Source organism: Centrocercus urophasianus, unplaced genomic scaffold (genome assembly GCF_019232065.1).
Source record: "Centrocercus urophasianus isolate 14NV4802_14NV808 unplaced genomic scaffold, USGS_Curo_1.0 seq_13, whole genome shotgun sequence".
NCBI classification, from domain to species: Eukaryota; Metazoa; Chordata; class Aves; order Galliformes; family Phasianidae; genus Centrocercus; species Centrocercus urophasianus.
The window spans coordinates 8,105,987-8,123,341 of NW_024884475.1; the positions used below are offsets into that span (position 1 = coordinate 8,105,987).

The 17,355-nt window shown below is 43.6% G+C and overlaps 1 protein-coding gene across 13 annotated transcripts in view; it reads left to right on the top strand.

The window, feature by feature from the left end:
* Window positions 1-1,679: 1,679 nt before the first annotated feature.
* The window catches only part of ADD1 (adducin 1), a 57,850-nt gene continuing 42,174 nt past the window's right edge, over window positions 1,680-17,355 (top strand). For all 13 annotated transcript variants that reach the window (XM_042812873.1, XM_042812876.1, XM_042812879.1 and 10 more), the window contains exon 1: window positions 1,680-1,793. The gene's annotated coding sequence lies outside the window, so the exon portion shown is untranslated. The remainder of the gene's footprint in view (window positions 1,794-17,355) is intronic.

Sequence of the window (17,355 nt, forward strand, 5' to 3'; positions counted from 1 at the left end):
TATTATTGCACCTTTGGTTGTAGCTGTAATCCTGTAAAATGAACTGGTAAGAGCTATTGAAGACAGACAAGCCTAAAATATCATAGCAGTGCTTTTTCAGATTCTCAGTGCCACAGTTGAATAGTACTGTATACTGCTTTAGTATGCTGAGCATGTGCGTGCCCTCTGTTACACTTTTACCCACACGATCCCACCTTTGCTTCTGTGCCACTGCTGACTTTCATGCAGCTCAAGAACCTGCTCAGGCTAAAAACTGAATTGGCACGATTAATAGTGTCATACATCATCTTCAGCAGCCTCTGGCTACAGAATGAGCTGTTTGAGCCTGCTGATTCAGCAGAAAGCTGATCTTGCCCCCTCATGCCCCAATTATTCCATCAGAATAGTTCAGTGAAACGATATATTCTTTGGCCTCAGTACTGTGCAAGGAGGATGGAAGGGGAGAGCAGGAATGGTGACCTTGGGCAGGTCATGGGAGAAAAAGACAGGGCTGAAGAACTGCACCTCCTGCAGCTTTTTAATGTTTTCAAATGTTTCATCATCAGGTTGAACAGTGGCAATTGATAAAACTCAGCATCTGATCAGCCCAAACTTCTCCTGGCACAGCTCCCTGTAGTTACAAACACATTAAGTCAGCACTGCTAGCAAAACAAATTATGTTGTCCTTCCCTGGTCACCACTTCTGACCTTAGCATCACCTTTCCTGTTGGCTCTAATGTTCTCATAGCCAGGGATAGAAAAAAAAACAACAACATTATTTTAAGTGAAAACAGTATTTTTTTTTTACCAAATATGTGTTTGTATGGATGAGTTATCCCATGTACTTCACTAGACAAGAAAAAGAGCTTTATGTGTTAAAGAGGTGAAGCAGGTGCCAAGCTGAAGGGGAATTCTGCCGTCGTCACCCACGTGCCGCGGGGCAGGCGATGCAGAGGCGCTGAACCTGGCGGAGCACCTGCAGCCTTCTTCGTTAGACTGAACCAGATGGAGAGGGCGATCTCGCGTGTAAACACACCGCTGGGTCTAACGGGGTTTAGTACCAGATAGAAGTGACTTTATTTAATGTGTGGGGTTTACAGCAACAGTTCTGCCCAAAAACAAACATTCAAAATGCAGATACTGTTTGCTAATTGTTAGTGATTACAACAGCAAATGTGATTAGGCATGCCTACAGCCAGCACTGTCTTGCTATCGGATTTGCAACAGTTATCCCGTCCACTTTGCAACCAAATCAGTTTCCAGCGGTTGAGACCAAATTCAAGTTCTCGTGTGTCTCTAGAGCCTGCGTTTCAATTCTAAGTAGCGAAGATTAATCGCCAGAAAGATCATAGCAAGTCTGGGAGCATCTTTCTATCGCACCGCTCCTCGGCAGTTACTCGATTGCTGCCTTTCTCTCTCGCCGTGCGCTGCTCCGTTCCACAGCGAGCCATCTCCACACGAACTCCACCCGCACCCCCGCGAGGCGTGCACAGCCGCGCTCGCCCCACAGAAAGCCCGCGGACTCAGGTCTCCGCCGCTGCCTCCCCTCACGCGCCTCCCGCCCCGCGGCCGCCTCCAGCCAATGGCGGAGCCGCTTGCTCGCCGCGCTCGCGCCCTCCAATGGGCGGCGCGATTGTTGGCCTGCGGCCCGGGGAAGCCGCACCCTGTCGGGCGGGGGCCAAGGGGGGGGGGCGGAGCTCGGCGCTGGGGCCAGCGGCGGAGGCGACGGGCTCGGTGGAGAGGTTGCCCGTTGCGGCCCCGTCTTTCTCCTTTCGTCGCGCCGGTGCCCGCCGTTTTTTCTCATCCGCCCTCGGGTGAGCGCTGCTGGGGCGGGCCGGAGGGGGCGACGAGGAGGAAGGCGAGGGGCGTGCGCGCGCTGCGGAGGGGCGCAGCCGTTAACGGTCCGCGGCGGGCGGGGGCGCGGCCGGCCGCAGCGGCGGCGGTGGAGGCGCGAGGGGCAGGAGAAGGAAAAGCGGGCTGCGTCGGTAGCGGCTCGCGTGGCCTCAGGAGGAGGGGAGGGGGTTGTGGAGATGCCTCGAAAACAGACGGCCGGAGCGGGGGGGCGGGAACGCGGCTGCTGCAGCCCGCTGCGGGGCGGCGGCGGGAGGTGCGATCCGGGCAGGATGCGGCGGCTGCGGGCAGCTCTGAGTTGCTGCTGCTGCTGCTGCTGCTGCTTCCAGCTCCGATGCCCTCAGCGCCGCCCCCGCCGTCCTTCTGCCTCACCTGGCCGTTCTGCGGCGGGCGCTTGTTTTGTTTACTCTGATGGAAAACGGTGCCTGTCCGTGTGTCTGCTTTTTGATGTCGCACGTCTTTCCGCACGTAAATACTCTGCAGTCTTTGGGGCGTTCTAAGGGTTGGTTGTTAATCTGCGTTGTCTTTAGGTGAAACCAGCCATTAGGGAAGGGGGAGAGATCCGGTCAGGCTGGAAAAATCCCCACGGTTGTGTTGAGACGAGCACTGGGTGGTATCTTCACGAGGTGCTGCCAATATTGTTTTTCTTTCTGCTCTCTGGAAAGTTGCTGCTGATCATGAGTGTTATGTACCAAAAGCGTTTTAGGGGACCGTTTTTCTATGGTGACACATACCTATATGGAGCTCTGTGGAACACTCCTACCTTCTGCTGGTGGGTTCTCGAATCCTCATGCTGCAACAACTGCCAGATATTTCTGTATGCCTTGCAGAAAGCTACAGGTATCTCTGAGCATGGATCAGAGACTCCTTAGAGCTGGAAGGGACCTCTGAGGGCCATTTCGTCCAACTGCCCTGCAGTGAACAGGGACACCGCAGCTAGATCGGGTTCCCCAGGGCCTGGTCCAGCCTGGCCTTCAAAGTCTCCAGCGATGAGGCATCAACCACATCACTAGGAAACCTGTGCCTCTGCCTCAGCGCCCTCATGTAAAAGACTTTTTCCTTTCATCCAACCTAAATCTCCCCTTTTTGAGCTTACAGACTGTTTACAGACTGTTTTGTAACATGACCAAGCGTGCTGATGGAAATCAGTAGTTCTTAGCTGTCCCAAGTATTATTCTTACTGATAGAATAAAGATTTAATTTTAAAAATAAAGAAATATAAACTTAGGCTTCTATTTCTTTTGTCAAATTGATTGATGTAAGAGCTGTGTTTCTCAATTTTAGAGTTGTATTCTGTCCCCATTTGTTATTATACAACAACGGACTGGCTCCTCATTCTGCAGCAGGTGGCTTTATATTCAGCAAGCCAATTTGATGTGATCATATAAAAATAGGCTTAAGTGAACATAATGTCTTATGGAGTTTGCTTCAGAATTTAAATCTGGTGGTTTGCTCAGAGTTTGCAGGAACTGAAAGCTTTTACATCTGTGCATCAGAATGCTTGCATGTTTAGGTATTCTGTAATTTTGTTGGCTTCCTGTCTTCTATATGAGGCTCCATGTGGAATATACTTCTTTTGCCAAAAACAGTAGTGCTGCCTGAGCGTTTTCTACTTAATGTTGGTGAATAAAAAGTGACGTGGGAAATCTGAACATCATGCTTCATCTGAAAGAAGCACTTTCGCCAGCATGTTTGCCAGTGAGTTCATTAGGGTATGGTTTGCTAATGCAGTAGTGAAGAAGGTCATTTAGTGAATCCGTATTTTTCTGTGACAGTTTCTTCAGTGTCTCCAGCAGAAAATGACTCATCTCTGTTCTCATTCTTTGAGGTTCACCACTGGTGTTGAATGATGTTTTGTAGGTACAGAATCAAGTCATTTGGTGAGAATATGTGGCCAAACCCATTGGAGTACTGAGAGGCTTACATGGCATGAAGCTGCTTCTGCCCCATTTGAGTCTGGTTTTGAAGGCTGGCTTCCCAGCATGGAGTGCTTTTAACAAATCTCCTTTACCAGCATTCTGTGAAATACCATGGAAGAAAAAAGCTGGATTTCCAATTGGCTAATTCTGTAAAGAAATAAAGTAAAATATTATAATGGGAGGCTTCAAATGAGGAGAACCACATTCAACATGTTGGTTGCTAGTAAGCATCCAACTTCTGTGTAACAAGTACCTTCTGTATCTGGAGAGGTTAGGCAGTAAGCCATGTATCTCCTACTTTCTGGAGTTGTAGTTTTTGTAATTATTTAAGAACTAACAGTGGTGAAGATTGAGACATTTGTAAATCCTACTGTCTGTCCAGTGACTGACTCCTGCTTAAAGGGAAAAAATAAAAAGAAAATTTATCTATGCCTTTATGAGGAAGCGTATCAAACAAGTGTCGCCTTGGTGTTCTCGTGTTTCATGTCCTCACTGCGTGGCAAACTAAAAATAATGCTAAATTTCTGATGTTAATGCCTTTTAGACACTTAGAGTTATTGGTGCTTCATATTTTAAAGTCGTTTGAGGAGACAAGCTGCTGGTTCTGCTGAGCAGGGTATTTGACATCTGCTGAACCTGGCTGAAAGTCTTCCATTACCTCATAGAACTGTGTTAACAGATTCGAGAGCACTAACTTCTAACTTCTTTTAAATAGCTGTCCTTCAATTACATGAGTTTTGGAGTTTTCACACATTTCATCTATGCCTAATCTTGCCTTTTATGTAACGTTTCTCTGCAAGAGCGCTCTTTTTGCGATAGGGTTGAGAATAGCAGCTGAACAAACCTGTTGCTTAAGGAAGTTTGGGAGTGTGAATCACGTATGGCAGTGCATTTGTTGAGGAAAGCTTCTGTTCATTAGGGATGGCGATGCTTAAAAAGTGTAAATTGTACAGATATTTCCATTTATGATAATTTTGGCCTTAAAATTACCCTTTTATTGGGAGAGGTAATGGAATGGAATGTTCAACGTGACTTTGACGACATCCATTATCATCTCAATAAATTTCTGCTTTTTATTGGAATTCATCCTGGTAACCTTTGGTCAGATTGAGGAAAGAAAGCAATGTTTGCATCAGTCAGAGGATGTTGTTTACTGCAGTCTTGTCGGCCCAGCAGTCTCAGTGCAGTTAGTGGTTACAGTTGTGGGGGCAGAGGGAAGAGCAAAGATTGTGGGAAGCACCATTTCTAGAATTACTGTTTCCTCAAATCAGGTACGAGCTGAGGTAATGTCATCTGTCACAAGGGCTTTGGATTAGCGTTCTGACCGACCGCCCAGGTCCTGAGTACAGTTCAGGTATTACTGCGACTTGGGGAATCGTAGAATTTATCTGTTCATCATTTCAGGGCAAACTGAATTTTGAAGCAGAGCTGGATTTGAGGAACTGCTGCCAGTTGGGCTGGCTCAGCCATCTGTATGCTTGCAGGCTTTGCTGGGTTGGCTCTTTGACCGTTAAGAAACTGAAGATGTTGTCCTTGTAGGTGTGGCTCAAGAGGACGAGAAGTGCTTGAACACCTGCCCAGCCTTGCTTCCTGGGTTGTGTTTTCAGACATGATCTCTTCCTGCTCTGGGTGCACTTACTGTTCAGTGGTGGATCCGTCTCTCAACCTCCGACCAGTTGCGTTCGCAAGTGAGACTTCAAAGTCTTTCACTGGCGGCTGAGTGGCTTCCCTGCAGATTAATTAAAAATCAAAATATGTGAAGAAGAGCACGTTTCAGGTCACTTTTAAAACTAGAGTATCAAGAACAGCTCTTCAAAACTCAGGTTTGGAGTTTCCATGCTCTTCAGATGGGTCAAATATTGCTTTCAGTTTGTAATTGATAAATGCATTGTGTCTTCTTTCTTTTTTAAATTGCTATCTTTTATAGCATGTGCTGTGTATTGTTTTCTGATCTTGACTCATGAAATGCAAAAAAAAAAAAAAAAAAAAAGGAATGAAACATGTTAGAGTTTTGAGCTTTTCTTCCATGTACCTACGTGAATCGCTGAGAAGAAGCCACGGAAAACATGAGTGGTAAAGGAGTAGTTAATCAGTAGCTCTTTATGGCATCTTTGATACTTTCTCATCAGAATAGAGGTTGAATCGTGGTACTTATCCATTCAAACACAACAGATAAGGAGAAAAATCAAATTAGCTAAGATCTTTTTGATTGGAGGCAGTAAGTGTTTTAAAACAACTTTGGGGTAAGAAACTATAATTTGACTTGCAGTGGAAACTTGGTTTATTTTAGATTTGCTTTCTTTTTCTATGTGTCAGATTTCTATGGTGCTATCTGTGCTTTTTATCTCGGTTGTGGTTCAGATCTTACAAGGTCGGGTACACAGTTTCAGCTTTGTTCTAGTTAATGAAGTTTTGCCAGATGGAACAAGCAAGTGTTTGGGCAACCCTGAGCACATGAAGGTTGTCTGCTCTTCTGTTCTTTTCTGGTAGGTTGGTTTGGATTTTTTGGTTTGTGTGTTTTTAAGGTTACTTAGAACTGTGCATATAATTATTGTCCCAGCATTGTCACTGTGAAGGTGAAAGGTGCAGAGTACTCAGTGACTTTAGTTCTCTGCTAATGGATGATACAGTTTCTTTAATTGTCACTATGAAGTACTGCTGAAAGTCTGTATGTTCGCATGCAAAACATCCATTCCATGTAAAATTAAGGGAAGTGGGGCATTGCTAATGTCGTGCATTAACCGAGAGATGCAGCATACTTAAGTTGTGCTTTTTCTTCTTCCAGAAAATCTTGTCTAGCGCAGCTTTGCTTATTAATCTTGAATGAGCACAGCTTCAAGTGTTTCTGGAGCACAGGGCCTTAGTTCCTCACATTGTCACTGCAGCTTCTGAACACATAGCTGCGTTCAGCCAGCTTTAAGTAGTGAAGCAGTTACTTCAGGAATACTGGGTGCCTGATCACTTACTGATGACCTAAGTCACACAATTGTGCTCCACAGATCACAGAATCACAGGGGCTGGAAGGGTCCTCAGGAGGTCAAGTCCAACTCCCCTGCTAAAGCAGGAACCCTGCAATGGGTTGCACAGGTAGACATGCAGCTGGGTCTGGAGTGTTTCCATAGAAGGAGACTCCACAAGCTCTCTGGGCAATAAAGAAGTTCTTCTGCATGTTAGTACAGAACTTCCTGTGTTCAAGTCTTAGGCTGTTACTCCTTGTCCTATTGCTATGCACTGCCAAGAAGAGCCTGGCTTCATCTGTTTGCCTCCCACCTCCCTTTAGATATTTATAAACATTTATCAGATTCCCCCTCACTCATCTTTTCCCTAGGCTGAACAGACCCAGGTTACTCAGTCTATCCTCATTCAGAAGATCAGAATCATAGAATGGCCTGAGTTGAAAAGGACCTCAAAGTTCACCTAGTTTCAACCCCCCTGCCATGGGCAGGTTGCCAGCCACTAGTCCATGCTGTCCAGCATCTTGTCTTGATGCTCCATGCCCTTTACCATCTTTGTGGCTCTCTGCTGGACTCCTTCTAGGACATCCCTACCTTTTTTGCACTGGAGAACCCAGTACTGGACACAGCACTCCAGGTGTGTTCTTGCCAGGGCAGAGTAGACGGAGAGGATCTTCTCCCTTGAGCTGCTGCCTACACTCTTTAATACACTGCAGGATACCAATGACCTTCTTCAAAAAGGGCACACTTCAGACTTTGCAGCACTGATGAGAACCCTCTGAGCTCAGTCAGTTCTCAATCCATCTTGCTGTCCACTGATCTGTCCCTCATTTTTTAAGTTTCATAACAAGGATGTCATGGAAGATGGTGTTGAATGCCTTGCCCTTGGTGATCCGTGTTAACTACTCCTTTTTCTCTTCCGATTGCTTAAATATAGCATCCAGAACAAGTTGTTGCATCACCTTTCCAGGGATGAAGGTGAGCTTCGTATAGCTTCAAGGGTCCTCCTTGCCCTTTCTGAAAACAGGAGAGATGTTGGCTGTCCTCCAATCCTCAGGCACTTCTCCCATTAGCCAGGACCTTTCAAAGATGATAGTGGTTCAGCAATCACCTCTGTCAGTTTTCTTGGCACAAATGGGTGCATCCTAATGGGGCCCTTGGATTTGCGTGTGTTAATTTTGGCTATGTGCTCTCTGACCAGATCCACCTCAACCAAGGGAAAGTCTTCCTTTTCCTGGACACTCTCTTACCTCCAGAGTCTGGGATTCTTGAAGGCTAGTCTTAGCATTAAAGACTGAAGCAAACAAGGCATTCAGAAGCTCTGCCTTCTCAGCATTCCATTACCAAGGCCACCATATTTAGTAGGGACCCATGTTTTCACTAGTCTTCCTTTTACTGTTGATATACTTTAAAAAAACCATTCTTGTTATCTTATACATCCTTTGCAAGGCTGCATACCTACAGGCCTTATATTCTTATACATTCTTATATTCTTCCCACGTGGACAGGCCCTTTTTCCACATTTAATGGACCACCTTCTTTCCTTTCATCTTGTCCACGAGTTCCTTGCTCATCCACACAGGCCTCTTGCCACCTTGCCCCAGTTTCTTACTCTTAGGGGTGCACCAATCTTGAGCTTCATAGAATCATAGAATCACCAAGGTTGGAAAAGACCTAAAAGATCACCCAGTCCAACCGTTCACCTATTCCCAATAGCTCCCACTAAACCATGTCCCTCAACACAACATCCAGCCTTTCCTTGAACACCCCCAGGCTCGGTGACTCCACCACCTCCCTGGGCAGTCCATTCCAGTGCCTGACCACCCTTTCTGAAAAGTAATACTTCCTCATGTCCAGCCTGAATCTCCCCTGCCGTAGCTTGAAGCCATTCCCCCTGGTCCTATCACTAATGACACGAGAGAAGAGGCCGACCCCCAGCTCACTACAGCCTCCCTTCAGGAAGTTATAGAGAGCAATGAGGTCTCCCCTGAGCCTCCTCTTCTCCAGGCTGAACATTCCCAGCTCCTTCAGCCTCTCCTCATATGGCCTGTGTTCCAGACCCCTCACCAGCTTTGTTGCCCTCAAAAAAAAACCAAAAAAAAAGAAGCTTGGAAAAAGTGGTGCCCATAGGAGACCTCTAAGTAGTCAAAGTTGGCTCTCCTGAAATCCAGGGTAGCAGTTCTACCTATTGCTGTGCTTCTTCCACACAAGTTCTTGAACTCCACCTTCTCATGATCGCTGCATCCCGAGCTTCCCTTAGTCATCTGACCAGCCCTTGTTAGTAAAAACAAGGTCAGGTAGCAAACACTCCTCATGGGCAGCTCCACCACCTGCATCAGAAAGTTATCATCAGCTTATTGCAGCAGCTGCATACACTTTGTGTACCTGGATGTGTTGCTTAGCCAGCAAATAGCAGGATGGTTGAAGTCCTCTGTGTGCAAGGGATTGTGAGGCTCCTTCCAGCTGTTTGTAGAAGGCCTCATCCACTCCTTCCTAGTGATCAGGTGGGCTGTAGTACACATCCACAACAGTGTCACCTATGTTAGCTCAGCCCTTGATTCTTATCCACAAGCTCTTCACTTGATCATCATTTCCCCAAGTGAGCTCAGTACATTCTAGTTGCTCTCTCATATAAAGAGCAGCTCCACTTCTTGCCTTGCCAGCCTGTCCTTTCTAAAGAGGACATAGCCATCCGTGGCAGCGTTCCAGTCATGTGAGCCATCCCACCATGTTTCTATGATCACAGTGAGATCGTGGCTCCATCCCTGCACATGGATCTCTAGTTCTTTCTGTTTATTTCCTTCACTGCCTGCACTTGAGAGAAGCAGAGGGTGCAGGTCTCTCTAGAGGGATGCAAGAAGGTTTAAACTGGGTCTGTGCTCAGTTGGATGGAGGAGCAAGGACAGACATAGGTCATTTGGAAGAACATGAGGACTTGGGATAAGGGAGGATAAAAAGGGAAATGTGGGAGAATTCAACTGATAGGAAATCATGTTTCTTCATTTCTGTCATCTTTCTTTAGGTTACAGAAGATTTTGATCATTTTTGGGTAAAATTCTAAACAATGAAAGAATTGCTTCATATTTTAATTGTAACTTCGAGTTTCCAAATGGTTTGTATATGATTCAGTATAAGGCATGAAATTCTGTTTTGATTCCAGAGTAATTTTTTTAATATAATTTTTTTGCCCACTACTACATATAGCAAGGTGGTTGTTTTTCCACCCCTTCTTGAGCTTAAAGTAGAACTTAGGAGATGGTGAGTTTTCAAAGGTATTTTGTGATACTTCTGGTTATAACTGAAGCATTCAGTTTTGTGAAGAATAATGGTCTTAGATGTTTGTTTAGATCTCAACTGTACCTGTGAAATAAATCTTTTTTGTTTCCTTGTATGTGAGTGTAGGTGAAAGGTTGGTTTATTTTGGCAGCAGTGAATTCTGTAGAGCTTTCCCAAGGGAAGTGAATGTCCTTTGGGAGATCAAGTGCAAAATGTTCTGGTGCTTTTTTGATGTTGGACTAGATTACCTTAGAGGTCTTTTCCAACCTTAAAGCTTCTATTAAACTGTGTATTGCCATTCTGTAGATCTAGCAGAGTACATGGTGTGAGTGGAGAGACAGATTAATATAGATATATGTTTAATCTAGGGGTAAGTTATATCTTTTATACATCAAGAAGAGGTGGTGGACTTGCCTTGTTGGCAGAGGACCCTCCCGGTCTCTTTGCTGCTGCTGCCTGTATCCGGGTGGCTGCTGCTGTGCTTTTCCCACGCTGCTTTCCATCTCCTTGAGAACCTGTGCTAATCCTTCCAGTGCTGAGTTATGTGGGTCATCTTACACTGAGCTTCTTCCCTCTCTCCTGGAAGGAAAGGATTTGTGATTATAGCACTGAGTAACCATTTTGGCAACTGAGGCTTCCACTTCTGCATCTGCCATAGGCTTTACTGTTGATCTAGGACATGCTCTGATGCTGCTCCATCTCTAATGGAGATGGGCAATGTGACCCAGTAAGGTACCTGTACCTCTACTTACTCGTTACTTTTGGGACAGTACTCCTTCTGGTAGCTTCCAGTTTCCCCACGCTGCAACAACGTGGACAGGAGCCAGGAGCAGAGAACTGCTAGCAGCACAAATTAGAGGAAGATAGTCTCTCAAATTGTCCTTTGGCCTGCCTGGCAACTGGAAAATAAAGGGTATTTTGGCAGCTGCTCGATGAAAGCCAGAAGTGGTGAACAGAAGGTTGGGAGGTTGGTTAAAATCTGAATGTCAGCCAGAAAAGCTGGACTCTAGGCTGTCTTGCAAATTATGAGGGCAGCCTTATTAATGTAACATTCTGGCTGGTGGAAAAGTTGCCTGGGGCAGAGTCTTTATGGGTCAATACGTGCCACTGAAGTGGGGAGGCAGCCCTCTGTGCCACAAGCATCAAAAAGAAACCTTTGTAGCTGGGTTCCTACGTGGTTTGGATTCCTTTCTAACGTGAGAGGGCTAGTGAACTGAAATAGCTGGTCTCCCAAAACGACAGACTAGTCTCTTTCTCATCCTTTCTTTTGGTCATTAATGTACTTCTTTATTGATGTTGGAATAGTGTCCATCACTAACTATTTATATAAGCATTGATTACTCACCCCAAAATATGAAGAATGCTAAAGATTGCATAAAGAGAAGAGAGTAATTAGTTCCTTATAAACACAAATCCAGGATATCCTAATGTCACCTTTTTAAAGAGCTTATTTCTGCATTCCCAGGTTTACAGGGCATTAAGTCATTATTGTGGTCACATATGTTGTTGAAATATATAGGTGACTTACAGAACTAACATTTGGAAATTCATGACAGCACCATGCCTTAGAGGGCCAGGGTATTGCTCACTTACAATAGTGTAGTTATTGGAGGCACTTAATTAAGAATGAGGCAGGTTTTTAATGCATCCTGTCCTTTGCAGACCTTTAATTAGTGCTAGAAGGCCTCTTTGTTACACAGAGCATCATTTGGGGTATTGTGACTTCTGATACATCAGTTACTGGTTTGAAGATGTGTCCTAATAATCAGATATTAACAGTAGGAGGAATAAACAAGGTTGTTTAATGTGAATTTATTTGTGACTTCTTGTTCTACAATTTCTACTTGTTTAACTTAGTCTTTAAATCTGATATGTTAAACGTTAATGAATGAGATAAATTTAGAGTTATTTCATTTGGAGACACTAAATCTATTCAAGCAAAGATCTGATGAACTGAGTGTGTAATCTCGTAATCCCTTCCCTCCACCCTTCCCTGTTGCTATAGAAATCCTAAATTTGAACCTTACTGCTGCACTTTTTGTTTAAACTGAGCTTAGTGATAGCTGCAGTGCAGTGCGTTCTCAAACCAAATATTGATAATGAAGGGTGGTTTTTTAAAATTTAGAATTAATATCAGAAGTAAAAGGGAAATTAAGTATCCTTAACTTGTTTTCTTTTGTTGTGGCTCTGGGGAGACCTCATAGCATTCATGTTTTCCTTCATGTTACCAGCAGGCATCTTTGGGGAGTGGGCAAACAAATAAAGACCCAACTAAACCAACCACCAAACAACTGCCACAAAATTATAAAGAAAAGAAAATAAGCCCCCGAAAACTCAAACCGTCTCTGAGCATCTCAGAAAGTTGTTAATAATTGCAGTTACAGGGAACACACATAGTGCAAAGGCCAGAACTTGGTTTAGCATCCAAATGTTCTTGCAATTCCAGTTCTGCAGCAATTCTCAGGGCTGTTAGATGAGGCACTTTCAGCCACTTTTGGCATCGCTGGACTTCTGATGCAGCAAAACGTGCAGATGATTTTGGCAAGTGAATAAAATAATTGTTTTCTTATCAAATTTTACTTTTTATTATACATGAGTATGACTTTTTTTCTTAGTGGAAATGCAAGAGCTAATGAGGTTAATAGCAAATTGAATAAGAACATGAGGAATATGCAGAAAATTGAGAAGGACTGATCTATCTTGTCGGGAAGCATGGAAACAGTGAAAGAAGGCTAAAAATAATGTAAGTGTGGGTGAAAACTGCACGAAAGGTTTCCCTGTCTCTAGAGATGGGGCATCAACCGCCTCTCTGGGCAACCTCTTCCAGTGCTTCTTTACCCTTGTCATTAAAAACCAACCAACCAACCAAAGAAACCCACAACTTGATAGCCCATCTAAATCTCCCCTCTGTTAGTTTGAAACCAGTTTCCCTTGTCCTGTCACAACAAACCCGCTGAGGAGTCTGTTCCCTTCTTTCCTCTGTCTGTTTCCCTCTTTACATACTGCAGGGCTGCTCTCTGATTTCCCCACAGTGCAGTATGGTTCCATTGGAAAAACTAGAGTGATGTTTATGTGAAAAATCATTTACAATGGTGTCAGGATTTGTTAAGTATGCATTGAGCTGGATGACCAGAAGGTAACGTATTGAAAGTGTGTTGGTGGTGGAGTTTGTCAAGGATCAGCTCCAAGTCTTGTTTCTTCATTAATCATTGATGCATTCCTTTCAATGCCATCAGATGCCTCCAATGCAGGTTTTGCACAGAGGGAATTGAGACCTTGGAACATGAGCAGTAGAGAGTATTACCTAAATTCTTCTCAACCATCATCGAGGGGAGAAAAATGAGAATTTAGAGTGACTGAGAGAATCGAGAATTATCATCAGAAGGGTGCCTGAAAGCTTGTCTTTTTTGAACCTGTAAAACAAAGCATGAAGAGGTTATTCGCTAGAAAAATGAGTGAAATAACACAGGTGGGTAAAATGAGCTTCATAAGCTGAAGGTATGAGAACAAATGGGTACAAACTGTCCAAGAATAAACCAAGTCTGGAAATTAGAAGAGATGGTTCCTAAGCAACAGAGGCAGAAGAGCCTGTGGAATCCTTCCCTTAGGAGTGGTGGCATACAGCTGTCTTTAAGATGGAGCTAGTTAGCTTATGTAAGGGGAGGAGGGGGTGTAACATGTAGTTTTCCACAGTGCCTGGGGGTCTGGATCTTCCTCTGGATCCTGTCCTGTCAGTCACTGCAACAGTTCCTTGACCAGAGACTGTAGGCGCATTGGAGAGCTGTTTGTTGGGCCGATAGAAGGCTTGCATTCTGATGTATGTAAATGCTTAAATCAGGGGATAAAAAAGTGCGTAGGCAAGTAGGAGGCTTTAAGTACTGGTTTATGTAACGCAGTACGTTGTATCTCATCTAGTGGGTATATGTTACGAAATTCCTATTTTCACTGTAAAACCCCAAGTCGGCACAGTATGAGCAGACTTCATAAAGAGCCCTGAGGTGGTGAAACCTTGTATCCATATTGAGATATCCTGCTGCTGTTCCTGTGGATTGCCATGTGTGAACTGAGACTGTCCATGCCAAGGCTAACGAGAGACACTCGTGTGTCTCTGCACAATGTAAGATTGGAGGTTTTGCAGAACGTTTGCAAAGAGGAGGGTTGTGCTGCCTTCTCCTGCTTAATGGAAAGATACTGATCTGCAGACTGGGGAATTGGTGGTGCCTGAGGTCAAAATAGCTTTATAAGTTGGGCAGTTATGACACACTGAATCACACTTTAATTCCTGCTAAGATATTTCAGACCCAGGGGAGAACTTGTAAATGCTCATAGATACCATTGTTTTGGCAGTATCAATAGTTTACATTATTGGATGTGAACAGAAACAGAAGTAGAAATATAGCATCTATTCTTCTAACTATATATTCTTCTATTCTAACTATTTTCTGTGTTTTTGTATAAAGCTTCATTTTTGGAAGGAAGTTCAGGCGTGGAAAGTAGTTTGGTTAGAGCAGGACAGAAACGTGGTGTTGTTTGAAAGGTTTCTTCCTGACCATGCTTAATGGGTGTTATTGACTTCCCTTCAGCTGTCAGTTGAATTTCCTGTTAATTTTAGGTAGAAGTAATTTGCAGAGCAGCGTCCACCAAGTGACCAGTGATGTTTTCATTATTCATAAACTCAGTGTATTTTCATGTTTTATGAACGAATGTATAAAACTGTGTATTAGATCTTAGTCCTCCAAATTGCTTCAAGTAATTCCTTAGCCATAACATCAAAGGCTTAAATGGCACTTTGCACACACTTAAATGTTGAAGTTAGCCAACTTGCATTCCAGACGTGGAACTTGATTGGAAAAGTGCTTGACAGCCTATATTTCAAAAGTAAGTACTGTTTTAAAGGTAACCGTGTGTGTGTGGCATTATTTGCTATTGTATGAGCATTGTTAAAATTATATTTAATCTCTTTTTTTATGAAGACATTCATCCTTGTCATTTACTGTTAAATATATGTGAACGAGAGACAGCATCAGATAATAAAAGGAAAGAAGTCCTATGTAAGGCTACAACTGTTTGGCAGTCGTATCCAGCGATTGGATGACTCAGCAGAGACACTGCAGCTCTTTCAGCAAGGAGAACGTGTTGCTGCTTTGAAGGAACATGGGAATGTAGGAGCACTAAGACGGCTCATGAATGTCTTGACGTTTTGTTCCTAAAGCACGTTTTAGCTCATCTAGATTAGAGGTTCTTATGTACATGGGACAAATTTGTAATATATAGGCTGCGATGGCTGGATAATGGTCTGTTCAGTTTTTATTACCATTAATTTTTTCTCAAACTATTATTAGAGATCTAAAGCACTGAAACAAATGACATTTCAGGTGGTGATATTGTATAGGTCATTGGAAAAGAGCAAGGAAATAGAGGCTGACACAGAGGAAGATCAAGGGTAGGAATGATAACTTTCATAAATTAGAATAATGTAAGTGAGATGTGGTGTGTATTACTAAACATCTTCATAAAGCTGTCTGATTTTTGTGGTGTTCTTTAAGGTGCCTGAAGTTAAAGGGAAGAAAACATTGAAACATTTCCCATTCCTTAGCTGATAGACCTCTGGAATTCTGCACTGAATCAGGAGCTAATAGGAAAGAAAATAGTGGACAAATACAAGTCAGGAGAGGTTGGTTTAGTTCAGGGAAGAGAGATGAGACAAATAAATTGAAGTAGAATTAAAAAATAAACTGGTACCATAAGGACAGGAACAGCCTTAAAAGTCTGGGTTAAATTACATGGAGGATTTTCACTAGGATATTTGCACAGAATGTATCTCAAACACACCGTTTTGTTAAGTCACACGCTGTGTTGGCCCATGGCTCTTACAGCATCGCCACGTTACGTTCAGGAGTTCAACTCAGTGTAAAGATTACACTCTGTATCAGTCATATGAGGAATGTTATAACGTGTAATTTTTTTCACAGTCTGAAGTAGAACACCAGATGTGTGTGTTAGTGATGCTGTTCTTCAAACTGTGCACCACTGGCCGTATTTATGGAAATGTTTGAGAAGTTAAGCCCCTGCTTTGGCTATTTGGCAATTCCTGTCCACTCAGGCAAACACCAAAGCTTAGTCTCTAATACCCCAAACGGTGTTTACTCTGGCAGCTACAGAAACCATCTCTTCCTCATGAAGTCGGAAGTAATGGTGAGCCATTACTGGTGATAATGGTGATAGACTGAATACTTGAGCACTGGAATTGACAGGCTTTTGTTTAGTTATTAACAAAACCCTAACAAATCTGAAGCAAGTAACTTGTTGGGCTGAAGGTAGCTGAATTTAAAAGGGCTGTACGAAGTGCATCACTTGCAGGGGAGGCTTCTGGGAGAAATGTGATAGAACGTGGTGGAATCTTGATACAGATAGAACATTAAAATGGTGTAGTAAGTATAATTTATTGTGCGTCTCTATAGACTGAAACATGGAGTGGCAGTAGGGCTTCTAGAGATTCTTTGACAACTTGGGTGCCGATGATTCAGGGTCATTGTCTGACTCCCAGCAGGTTTGACATGACTCTATCCTTGATGTTCAGTAATTTAACTTAGATTTCTAAGATGATAGGCACAGCTCTGGCTTGTGTGATTTTTAGAACACAGTGGATTTGAGAAATGTTTGGACAATGCTCTTAAACATGGAGTTTGAATCGTGGGTGGATCTGTGTGGATCCTTGTGGGTCCCTTCCAACTTGGGATGTTCTGAGAGATGTTCTGTTGGAGGTTCTCTCTCTGATTTCTGGTTACTGCTTGGCAAATATAAGCAGATGTGAGATCGGAGTTTGGATAGGGTCTGAATAAAGGCAGTGTGAGTCACTGGAGTTGGTTTTAGGCAACCAAAATAAGGCATGTAGAAACATTTGATTTATTATTATTTTTTTTACATTTAATCTTCAAATGCTTGTTATCTACTACAATCCCAGCCTAAAGAAGTTAGTCTTTGAGGATGGATAGCGGTTAGTTTGATCTAGAAGCATGGTTATGTGTCAGGCAGGAACCTTCCATGTTTTACATTGTGACTTGAATGCAGAATGCATTTGTTTAATTTTATTCTCTCAATTTTAATAATGGTTGTAATCGAGTTTTCAAAATTGTACATATCTGTGCTTTGGATATTTGGGTTGTTCAGGGCAAGTGTGCATCTCTGTCTTGCCGTGATGTTGAGGCTTTCCTTGGGACTTGGGACTGGTTCTGTCAAGGCTGCCCGTCCCACAGGGTCTCAGAGTGCTGAATGTATGTGCAGCCAGCTCAGGCTCTTGGATGAGGGCTGCCTTCATGGGTGGACTCAGTGCATACAGCAGGGCAGAGTGCGGGTGGTAATCTTGCAGTTTACCA